This window comes from Loxodonta africana, chromosome 18, assembly GCF_030014295.1.
Source record: "Loxodonta africana isolate mLoxAfr1 chromosome 18, mLoxAfr1.hap2, whole genome shotgun sequence".
NCBI lineage: Eukaryota > Metazoa > Chordata > Mammalia > Proboscidea > Elephantidae > Loxodonta > Loxodonta africana.
In genome coordinates, this window is record NC_087359.1 from 53338793 (window position 1) to 53350934 (window position 12142).

The 12142-nt window shown below is 42.1% G+C and overlaps 1 protein-coding gene and 1 pseudogene across 1 annotated transcript in view; both read left to right on the plus strand.

Moving 5' to 3' along the window:
- Window positions 1-12142, plus strand: part of CCT6B (chaperonin containing TCP1 subunit 6B) — a 54628-nt gene that overhangs the window by 869 nt on the left and 41617 nt on the right. The window lies entirely within an intron of this gene.
- On the plus strand, window positions 2470-2620 carry LOC135228099 (large ribosomal subunit protein eL39-like; annotated as a pseudogene).

Sequence of the window (12142 nt, forward strand, 5' to 3'; positions counted from 1 at the left end):
CAGATTCTGTCACGTGGGGCCCGAGTCTCTAGTGTCTGGGTTTGGGGGTTCCCGGTCTGTGATTGCAGCCTGAGGGAGCGAAGATGAAGGGATGTGGTTGCGCTCCGGAGCGCATCCTGACCCGAACTTCCAAAGATCCTCCTGATTTTCTCGTTGCTGGAAATTATCCAGTTCAATTAAAAGATACTGGTTGTGTAACTACATTATAATCAGCTTGGGGAAGGCTAAGATCCTGTCATTAAACCTGTTTATCTGTATTCCCCCTGCCTTGGGTGCCGCACAATGCCTAGCATGTAGTAAGTATTCAATAAATGTTGAATTAAAGAAACATAATGTATATATGGGAACGCTGGTGGCGTAATGGTTAAGAGCTAATGCTTCTAACCAAAAGGTTGGCAGTTCGAATGCACCAGGCACTCCTTGGAAAGAAACCCTATGGGGCAGATCTACGGTAGACTTGACAGCAACGGTTTTTTTTTTTTAATGTATATAGGGAAACCCTGGCGGCATAGTGGTTAAGTGCTACAGCTGCTAACCGGAAGGACGGCTGTTCGTAATGCCCCAGGCGCTCCTGGGAAATTCTATGAGCCAGTTCTACCCTGTCTATATAGGGTCGGTGTGAGTTGGGAGCCACTGCATGGCAACGGGTTTGGTTTTTTAACGGGTAATGTATATGGAGTTATGAAACTGTGTAAAGGAGATGTGGAAAAATAGTCCTTTATATTATATATAGTTTTAAGTGCATTATCTCTTTTGAACCTCAGCTCAGCTTTATGAGAGTTTACCCCCTTGCCATCCAGTCCTGACTCAGCAACCCTGTAGGACAGAGTAGAACTGTCCCTTAGGGTTTCCAAGGCTGTAATCGTTAGATGAAGCAGACTGCCACATCTTTCTCCCGCTGAATAGCTGGATGGGATTGAACCACGAACGGTTTAGTTAGCAGCCCAGTGCTTAACCACTGAGCCACCAGGGCACCCTATGAGAGATTGTTCTTGGATGCCATCTAGTGACTGATAGCGATCCTATGTACAATAGAACGAAACACTGCCCAATCCAGTGCCATCCTCACAATGGTTATGCTTGAGCCCATTGTTGCAGTCACTGTGTCAGTCCATCTCGTTGAGGTTCTCCCTCTTTTTCACTGACCCTCCACTTTACCAAGCATGATGTCCTTCTCCAGGGACTGATCCCTCCTGATAACATGTCCAAAGTTTGTGAGATTAGTGTCACCATCTTTGCTTCTAAGGAGCATTCTGGTTGTACTTCTTCCAAGACAGATTTGTTTGTTCTTTTGGCAGTCCATGGTATATTCAGTATTCTTCGCCAACACCTCATTTCTTGTTTGGTCTTATTCATGGTCCAGCTTTCCCATGCATATTAGGTGATTTAAAACACCATGGCTTGGGTCAGGTGCACCTTAATTTTCAAGGTGACATCATCACTTTTCAGCACTTTATGAGGGATTAGGATGTCTATTTTTACAAAAGGGTAGCTCAGAGAAGGTAAGTGAACTTGTTCAGGGTTTAGGAACAGCAACAATAGAGCATTGTTAGAGAAGTAAGCAAGGGTCACGTCCTGGCGGGAATTACGTGTTGTTTGATAAAGAACTTGACCTTTATTCCGTAGATGATGGAGTCATGAAGGGCTTTATGGAAACAGGAGTTACGGTTGAAGCTCAATCTGGGGAGGCTGAAGCAAGAGGACCAATTAAAATGTATTTATAGTGACCCATGTAAAAGATGAATGTGGCCTGAACAAACTCGGGATGGAGAGGATGTGTTTTTGAGAAACATTTAGATTCCAAATTGCCTTCTAGGTAAATGCTCGTTTATCTAAAGATGAAATGAGTATGACTCAAGCGAGCAAGTACATAATAGATCATCAACTGAAACAGAAAATGAGAGGGGAGGAGGGAGTATTTGAGGTAGGAGGATGAGCTTTGTTTTGGATGTATTAAGCCTTCTTCGTTGAGGCCAATTGTTTGACGTGGGAACTGCTACCAAGGAGAATGAGGTAATGTATGGTGGGAAAAACAGGGCTTTGAAATCACAGACTTAGGTTTGAATTGTGTTCCACCACTGAGTAACTTTAGTCTATTTTCCTTACTCCTCAGGATCTCAGTTTTCATGGTGAAATGGTGATACAATTAACTTTTAGGATTGCTTGTGGCAATTAAGCGAGATGGCTAATACTAACTTGCAAACTGCGTGGCCCTTAGAAGTGTTTTAGTAAATGTACATTTCCCACCACTTCCCAGCCTGGATACGTTCATACCACCATAGAGCTTAATCACTCAGTTAGTCATTAGTCAAGTTATTTATTGAGTGCCTACTGTGTGCCAGGCACTGTTCCAGGAGCTGGAATAGAGTAGTGAAACAAAACACAAAAATCCCTGGCCTTGTGAGATGACAGGCTTGTGTGGGGGATAGATAATAAACAACAAAGTAAATTGCAGACTTCCATCTTGCCATGTCTTCTCACAAGACTTTCAGGACTAAGAGATCCCTGGCCAAGAAACAGGGAGAATTGTCCCATTCCCCAATGGATTCAAATGAAAACGGGTAATAAAATCATATATAACTGCAAGAGGAGACAATGAAGAACCAAGCTGGGTCTATAAGGAGTCTCATACGTGATGGTACACATATTTACACTCTATCAAGTTCACTGGCATCTTACCATATCAAGCTGAAGATTTTGCCAGTAACTGAACAACTGAACATGTTACATTGGGAAAGTCCTGGTTTCTTCCTTCGTTTTTATGGTTTTGCACTAACAGGTTGGTTCAGTAGTAAATATGTAAGACCTTTTATTTGGGAAAAAGAAAATTGTGTAAGATGATGACGGGTGCTATAGAGGAGGAGCAGAGGTGCCGGGAGGGTGGGAGGTTGCAGTTTTAAGTGCAGTGGTCAGGAAGGTCTCACTGACAAAGTGACAACTGAGTAAAGACTTGAGGGAATGAAGTAGAGAGCCCCGTGAAGATCTAGTGTGGAGGGCACATCAATAAGGGCCCAGAAGCCGGAATGTGGGAGAATAGCAAGGACAGCCATGTGGCTAGAGCAGGAGAGAAGGGTGAGAAGAGCAGAAGATGCATTCAGCAAGGTAGCAGGGAGACAGATCTTGCAGGGAGGGCCTTGTAAGCCATTGTGAAGATTTTGACTTATATTCTAGGTGAAATGGGAAGCCAGTGAATTGTATCCAGCGGAGAAGTGACACGATCTCACTTAGGTTTTACCAGGATCACTCTGGCTGCTGGGTAGAGAAATTGGGAGATGAATTAGGTAGCTACTGCGATAACCTAAAGAGGAAATGAGGGTAGCTTGGAGGATAAAAATGGAAGTCATAAAAAAAATAACCTGCGGGTCACGGACTTCTAGGGGATCAGTGGAGAGGCTCGGGGGTGTCCTTGAACCTCTTGAATATTTTTATGCAAATGTTTGTGAGTATGTGCATTTTTGGAGAAGAGCTTTTATTGAAGCCTTAAAGTAGTTCTATGGTCCAACTTAAGAACTGTCTTGATGACAAGTAATTAGGAAACCTCATGCCTCTTCCTAGCTATTTTATCAAAGTCCCATGATTAAGTCCTTCCCTTAGACCTTGATCATAAATCTTCCAGAGCATTTATCCTCTTTGTGAGCTTCTCAGAGCTTCAGCTTAGGCACTTCAGGATTAAGAAGAAAAAATAATCATAAGGAAATGGGTAGATTCTGCTTATTTTCTATGCCACCACTATGAAAAGCTTGGAAACCCTGCAGGAACAGTGAAAAGGCTTCACGCCTTCCTAGAGATGGTGCAGAACATTTGTGACGCTAGTTTCTTCTCGGCAGATTTCTTTTTAATAAGCTCTGGTCTGTGAATCCCATAAATCTCAGCAGCAAGAGCTGATTTTACGGTTTGGTTTGCTTAATAGTCGCACAATTAAAATAAGCTGTAAAAACAGTGGTGGTATTTGCCAGGATAAATATTTAAAAGGGAACAGCTGCAGGAAGATATAATAATTCAAATCGGCCCATGGTTCTTCATGCTCAGTAAATGCTGCGGAGGTTGGGTTTTAACTGGAGGGGTTTCTTGGCCTCTCCTTTAAATATCTTTGTGCTACAGCTGCCGGACTGAGGTAGGGCAGAGTCAAGAAGAGTCAGGCACACCTCTGGGAGTAGCTGGTCCATGGCAGAGAGACAAGGGCTTCTGGGACAGGGATAGGAAGAGAGGGTTGAGGTCACAGGTATGGACTGAGAAAAACTCAAAATTGTTGCCATCTTCCCTGCACTCCTGGGTTGGGCCTTCTAGTCCTAATTCCTGGTGGTCATGTTATACAGGAGGCAAGTTAATAATTTTCAAAGGGAAAATATGTTTTACAAAGTGAGGAACCTATTTGGATACCAAAGTTAGGTTTTGTCTCCTCCATTGGACTCTGGGCTGGCTGACAGGTAGTGTTAACGACAGTTTTCCAGCTTTGGTATGGTGCAGAAGTTGAAGACCAGGTTGAACACCTTCTACTTCTATTGTTCCTCACTCCATTTCCTTTATACCAGGAAAGCCCCACCATTCTTCTCTCTTTCTCTGGGAGATTCCACCCAAGCCCTCTTCCTGAAGCCTCTCTCACCATGCAGGCCCCTGTGCTCTCCCTCTCCTGCCTTCACCTTTTGCTTTTGTCTTGGTGATAGACAGAGCTGGGAGGGCCCTTAGATTGTACTCAGATACAGCCCAATAGCCAGAAAGGGTAAAGCCGAGACTGGGTAGGTAAACTGACTAGGTGGACATCACATAGCTAGTGAGTGGCAGAGATGGGACTGTGACCCTGGACTTTTGATTAGCCCTCGTTCTACTACCTGTACCAGTAGTTTAATAAGTGACTGAGTCCTGCCCAATTTCTTAGCAACCACATTGTAGTTTTCCTGAAGGTAAGGGCCATGTCTTCATTTATTCAACAAGTGTTATTTGAATATCTGCCCTGTGCAGGGCATTGGCTGGGTGCTGGGCGAATAAGGTAAACACGACTGCTCCACAGTTGATAATATGCCTTTCCATTCCTTATAGATTCTTATATAATGTCTTACACAAAGGAAGTACTCAGTGAGTGTTTATTATTATTAATAAGTATTACTGAGTGCTGCTTATATGCCCCTGTGCTAAGCAATTGTGTGTGTGTATTCATTTAATCCTTATAGTAACCCTACGAGGTGGTTCTATTATGATCTCAACAGATGAGATAGGTTACTTTATTGCTTCAAGCATTGGTTTCTGCCACTTCAGAATTACCTGAAGAACTTGTTTAAATGCTATTTCCAAACCCCCGAAACTACTGCTTTGAGGTAATCTTTAAATCTTAATTCTAAAAATATCCCAATGTCTTCTTAAAACCGAATAGCTTAGCTTAACTAGTAAAAGTATCTGCCTTGAGCATTATGCTCTTTTTAAGGACTATCTATATGGGATCAAATTGACCACAGCAACTTGAAAGATTAAATAGGAACCTTAGGGGGCAGTGAGTTTATGTTAATGGGGGAAGAACAACTCAGAAAAGGAGGGAGAGAATGGTTGCACAACTCAAAGAATGTAATCAATGTCTCTGAATTATACACGTAGTAACTGTTGGATTTGGTGTATGTTTTGCAGTGTGTAGTAACAATAACAACAAATCCTATTTTTAATGCCCCAACCTAGATTCACTGACCTAGAATCTCAACTAGGCCAAGACAGGGGCCTTGTATGTAGTTAGGCTAGGGAACCATTGGTTAGAGGTGGGCCTATTCAGGCTGACAAGGTAAGACAGGGCTTTATCCAGAATCTCCAGACTGATGACTGATGCTGCAAACATTGGTCAGGTGTGTGTCTGCCCAAGTGTCTATAAAAAAATCTAAACTCTCTTTCTTTAACACCCTGAGCTCCTTTGGGATATGTCAGGGATAGCCTCTGGTCAATCAGAATCGGTCTATTTAACAGCCTTAACTTCGGCTGTAGCTGTTTCTGAACTCTTCTATTTCCTAAAAAAAAATGTTGGGTGGTGGGAACATGATGTTTATTATTTTCTGTATACTTGTATTACATAATTAAACTTTTTGAAAATTAAAAAAAGAAAAAAAAGACAACCAAAAAAAAAAAAGGCATGTGATCACCCTCCATAATATGGGGTTTTCAAAATAGCTTCTAGGACTTGAAATCTAAAAACAAAAGTAAAATTCAGAGTCCTTTATTTAAGGCAGTATTAAAAAACCACAAAAACCAAACCTATAGCCACTGAGTAGAATCTGACTCACAGTGACCCTATAGGACAGAGTAGAATTGCCCCCATACGGTTTCCAAGGAGCAGCTGGTAGATTCAAACTGCTGACCTTTTGGTTAGCAGCTGAGGTCTTAACCGCTGTGCCACCAGGGCTCCGAGCAACTATATGAGGTGGTTCTACTCTGTTCTATAGGTTTGTTATCAGTCAGAATTGACTTGACAGCAACGGGTTTTAAAGAAAGGAGGGCTTCTCAATTTTTCCCTCCCTCTTATTCGGAGGGCTCTAGAAATTATGGAATGAAGAGCTAATACATAACTACAAGGAAATCCAGGATGAAAGAATTATTCAGTTTTGTCCATCCTCTCTCTTTACGCAACTGAAGAAAATAAGACTTCCCTAGAAATGAATTAGCTTTTCTCTATTCTTTACCATGGTGGGTTTCTGTTTTTGAGTAAGAGTCTAAACTTCTTAGGATAGCATACAAGGCCCTTTACGATCTGGACCCAGTGGTCTTCCTTTCCTACCTCTGAACACTTCCTTCCGTGTACTCAAGCCACTATTTTCCGAACACTTTGTATACTTTCCCTGTATCTGTGCACAGGACAGCGCATCTCCACACACCCCTAACTAAGTATTATCTGGACTCAAATGTTAATTGTGCCAAGGTGGAGAAACTATGGTCTAGATTAGGATCCCTTGGTTCAGGGACTACGTATCTGAATCTCCAGGACCTGTCATACAGTATGTTCTCAGTTAAATGTCAAATATACAAATGAGAGGGAGTGAATGGATTTAAGCCTTCTTGGGAAGTTGCTGTCATTGTGTGCGGTCGAGTTGTTCCGACTCCTAGTGACCTTACAGGACAGTAGAACTGCCCCGTCGGTTTCCAAGACGATCATATGGTCTACGCGGGGAATGATAAATTGAAGGGGAACACCATCACACTCATCATCGAAAAGAATGTTTCAAGATCTGTCCTGAAGTACAATGCTGTCAGTGAGAGGATAATGTCCATACACCTACAAGGAAGACCATTAATACTACTATTGTTCAAATTTACTCACCAACCAGTGATGTCCAAGATGAAGAAACTGACGATTTGTTCGCAACTTACGCAGTCTGAAATTGATCAAACATGCAATCAAGATGCACCAATAACCACTTGTGATTGGAATGCCAAAGTTGGAAACGAAGAACGATTGGTAGTTGGAAAATATGGCCTTGGTGATAGAAATGATGGGAGATGGCATGATAGAATTTTACGAGACCAACAAGTTATTCATTGCAAATACCTTTTTCAACAACATAAACGGTGACTATACACATGGACCTCACCAGATGGAATACACAGGAATCAAGTGACTTCATCTATTGAAAGAGACAATGGAGAAGCTCAGTATCATCCATCAGAACAAGGCCAGGGGCCAACTGCAGAACAGACCATCAATTGTTCATATGCAAGTTCAAGTGGACATTGAAGAAAACTAAAGCAAGTCCACCAGGGCTAAAGTATGACCTTGAGAATATCCCACCTGAATTTTGAGACCATTTCAAGAATAGATTTGATGCACTGAACACTAATGACCGAACACCAGATGAGTTGTGAGATGATATTAAGGACATTATACATGAAGAAAGCAAAAGGTCACTAAAAAGACAGGAAACAAAAGACCAAAAATGGATGTCAGAAGAGGCTCTGAAACTTACTCTTGAATGTAGAGCAGCTAAAACGAATGGAAGAGATGATGAAGTAAAAAAGCTGAACAGAAGATTTCAATGGGTGGCTGAAGAAAACTAAGTATTTAATGAAATGTGCAAAGACCTGGAGTTAGAAAACCAAAAGGGAAGAACATGCCTGGCATTTTTCAAGTTGAAAGAACTGAAGAAAAAATTCAAGCTTTGAGTTGCAATTTTGAGAGATTCTATGGGCAAAATATTGAACAATGCAGGAAGCATCAAAAGAAGACGGAAGGAATACATGGAGTCACTGTACCAAAAAGAATTGGTCGATATTCAACCATTTCAGGAGGTAGCATATGACCAAGAACTGATGGTACTAAAGGAAGACGTCCAAGCTGCACTGAAGGCACTGGCAAAAAAACAAGGCTCCAGGAATTGACAGAATACCAGTTGAGGTATTTCAACAAATGGATGCAGCATTGGAGGTGCTCACTTATCTATGCCAAGAAATTTGGAAGACAGCTACCTGGCCAACTGACAGGAAGAGATCCATATCTGTGCCCACTCCAAAGAAAGGCGATCCAACAGAATGTGGAAATTATCGAACAGTATCATTAATATCACACAGAAAATTTTGCTAAGATCATTCAAAGGCGGCTGCAGCAGTACACTGACAGGGAACTGCCAAAAATTCAAGCCAGATTCAGAAGAGGATGTGGAACGAGGGATATCATTGCTGATGCCAGATGGATCTTGGCTGAAAGCAGAGAATACCAGAAAGATGTGTACCTGTGTTTTTACTGACTATGCAAAGGCTTTTTGACTGTGTGGATCATAACAAATTATGGATAACATTGCAAAGAATGGGAATTCCAGAACACTTCAATTGTGCTTATGCAGAACCTGTACATAGACCAAGAGGCAGTCATTTGAACAGAACAAGGGAATACCGTGTGGTTTAAAGGCAGGAAAGGTGGCGTCAGGGTTGTATCCTTTGCCCATACTTACTCAGTCTGTATGCTGAGCATATAATCTGAGAAGCTGGACTATATAAAGAAAAACATGGCATCAGTGTTGGAGGTAGACTCATCAACAACCTGTGATATACAGATTACACAACCTTGCTTTCAGAAAGTGAAGAGGACTTGAAGCACTTACTGATGGAGATCAAAGACTACAACCTTCAGTGTGGATTACACCTCAACATACCAAAAAGAAAAACCAAAACCTTCAGTATGGATTACACCTCAACATAAAGAAAACAAAAATCCTTACAACTGGACCAATAAACAACATCATGATAAACAGAGAAAGATTGAAGTTGTCAAGGATTTCATTTTACTTGGATCCACAATAGATGCCCACGTAAGCAGCAGTCAGGAAATCAAACGACATTGCGTTGGGCAAATCTGCAAAAGACCTAAGGAGGTCACTGTGTCACAAAAGCAAAGATGTCACTTTGAGGACTAAGGTGCACCTGATCCAAGCCATGATTTTTTCAGTTGCCTTGTATGCATGCAAAAGCTGGACAATGAATAAGGAAGAGCAAAGAACTGATGCCTTTGAATTATGTTGCTGGCAAAGAATACTGAATATACATACCGTGGACTGCCAGGAAAACGAACAAATCTGTCTTGAGAGAGGTATAGCCAGAATACTCATTAGAAGGATGGTGAGACTTCGTCTCACATACTTTGGACAGGTTATCAGGAGGGACTGGTCCCTGCAGAAGAACATCATGCTTGGTAAAGTAGAGGGTCAGCGATAGAGAGGAAGACCCTCAGTGAGATGGATTGACAGAGTGGCTGCAACAATGGGCTCAAGCATAGCAATGATTGTGAAGACGGTCTAGGACCGGGCAGTGTTTCACTCTGTTGTACATAGGGTCACCATAAGTTGGAACTGACTCAATGGCACCTAACAACAACAATCTTTATGGAAGGAGATTGTCATATCTTTCTCCCTTGGTGGGTTGAAACCACTGACCTTTTGGTTAGCAGCCAAGAGCTTAACCACTGTGCCGCCAGGGCTCCTTCTTGGAAAGTACCTCTATTTAATCCAGGTTCTCTGGTATGTCTAGATTATCCCAGAGTACATCCCTTTCTTTGCATTTTCCCCCAGAAACCCTCTGAGAATGGTGCCATGGAAGAAAAGCAATGTTGTGGAATAAACCATATATATATGGTTTATATATAAACCTGTGTGAGTGCACACATATAAGCCTGAATAATATATAAATATATATGAACATGAATAATGAATAATATTAGCTCATAGTGAATGAATGCTTACTATGGGGCAGATGCTGTACTAAAAGAATTTATATGCATTTAAACATGAGTACCCCCAGAAGGTAGGCACTACTACTCTCCCTGTTTTGCAGTTGAGGAAAACTAAGGCCATGTTGTTAAAAAGTGGTAGGTAACAGGGCACTGTGTAGCTGTTTCCTAGCTGAAATGTCACAGAACTGAAATCATCTTCCTTCCTCCTATCAGAGACCACTGAGGGATACAACTTACTGTTGGTGAAATGGGGACAGGGCAGGGGAGGGTGAGTGTGTGGAGAAAATCTGAGGGCAACAAACTTTAAAAAATATGGCTTCCCCACCCAGCCAAGTTTTCTGAAGAACACTAAATTCCCTTAACCTTGACAGCAAACATCCCTAATCTTAATTCTTGGTGTTTTTGGGGATCTTCCCTCATTTCCCACATTTCATTAATAAATAGTAGAGAGACCACTGAATGGGGAATCAAGTTACATCTAGTCTTTCTTTAGCAGTTAACTTGCTGAGTGACCTTGACAACTCATTAGGCATCTAAAATGGAGGTGATAATTGTAGTGTTATCTCTCTAGGGGGTGTTGAGATTTGAGGAAGACTGATATGAGGGTGGTGAGAAAAAAATACCCTCAATATGCAAATACAAATGCAATACTCTCATTAAGTAATAACGATGCAGGGAAACAGTGGAAAGAACCAGCTTTGGGATGTTGCCTTGAACAAGTTGCTTCACTTCTGAGCCTCAGTCTCCTCATCTGTAAAATGAGGGCATCATATATTTTACGGGGTCGTCGTATTAGAGGTAGTATATGTCAGGCCCTAGCATAATGCCACACATGGTAGGTATCCAGAATTGTAGCTATTATTAATAATAATCTTGACAAGTTGGCTTGATTGACACTCTAACCGTATTTAGCAAAACAACAAGCGAACACACAACAAAAAAACAACCACCAGTACCATCAGCTACCCAATCAGTGTGGTCCTCCCCATTCCCCTAAAGGTGACCGCTGGCTCCAAGTGGACATGAATCCCGCCAAATGCCATTAGCAAAATGGAGACATAGGCAGATGGAACGCCTCTCTTCTGAGAGACTGGGAGTGCTTTCAGTGAAGGATGCCTGGGTGCAAAGATTCTCTCCGAAATAGCTGCCTGCCAAGCAACAGGAGCGAGCCAAAGGAAATGGTGATGGCAGAGAAGCAGACTGAGGGCTGAGAGCAGCTGGGAAGCAGAGTATACTTGCTCTTTGATCTTACCCTGCTACTGCATCACTTTCTTTCTCCTGCTTTCCAGTTAAGAGGTCTCTAGGCAATCAAGGCTGCCCACTAGCTCCCGCCATCCGTCTTTGCTTGCTTGGTGCCGTGAGGAATTCCAATTAGCTGCTAAATGCAGAGGTGGCCCATTGCACCCTAGAGGCTGTTGTGTGTGCTCCTTGTGCTGCTGTGTGCTCTCAGAATAGGTAAGGCCTTCCTGTGCCAGGGAAGTAAGGCAGAAACATGGCAGGAAAAGATTTCTCAGCCCTTTGTTCTAGCCACTGAACTGACTTTTGTTCTGGTTATGGTTTCCACTAGTCAGCTTGGTCTTTTTTTTTTTTTTTTAGCCACTTTTCCAAGCAACTTCCTGCTGTATGGTTATTATTCATTCAACAGATATTAATTAAGCCCTATTATATGCCAGGCATTATTTTGGGTTGTGAACAAAACAGATAAACTCCCTGCTTTTGTGAAGTTTACACTCTGGTGTGGAGAGACATTAACTTACACTTAAACGTAAAGCATTTTTAAAATAGAGTGATAGAGACTGACAGGAGGTGGGGGGTTGGCTGTTTATGTCATCTGGTAAGGCCTGAGAGATATTAGAGCTGAGAAGTGAATGATGAGAAGACTGCCATGTTATCTTAAGTCAGGTTCTAAGCAGAAGGAATAGCAAGGGCATGTTTAGGGGACAGAAAGCTAGCCAG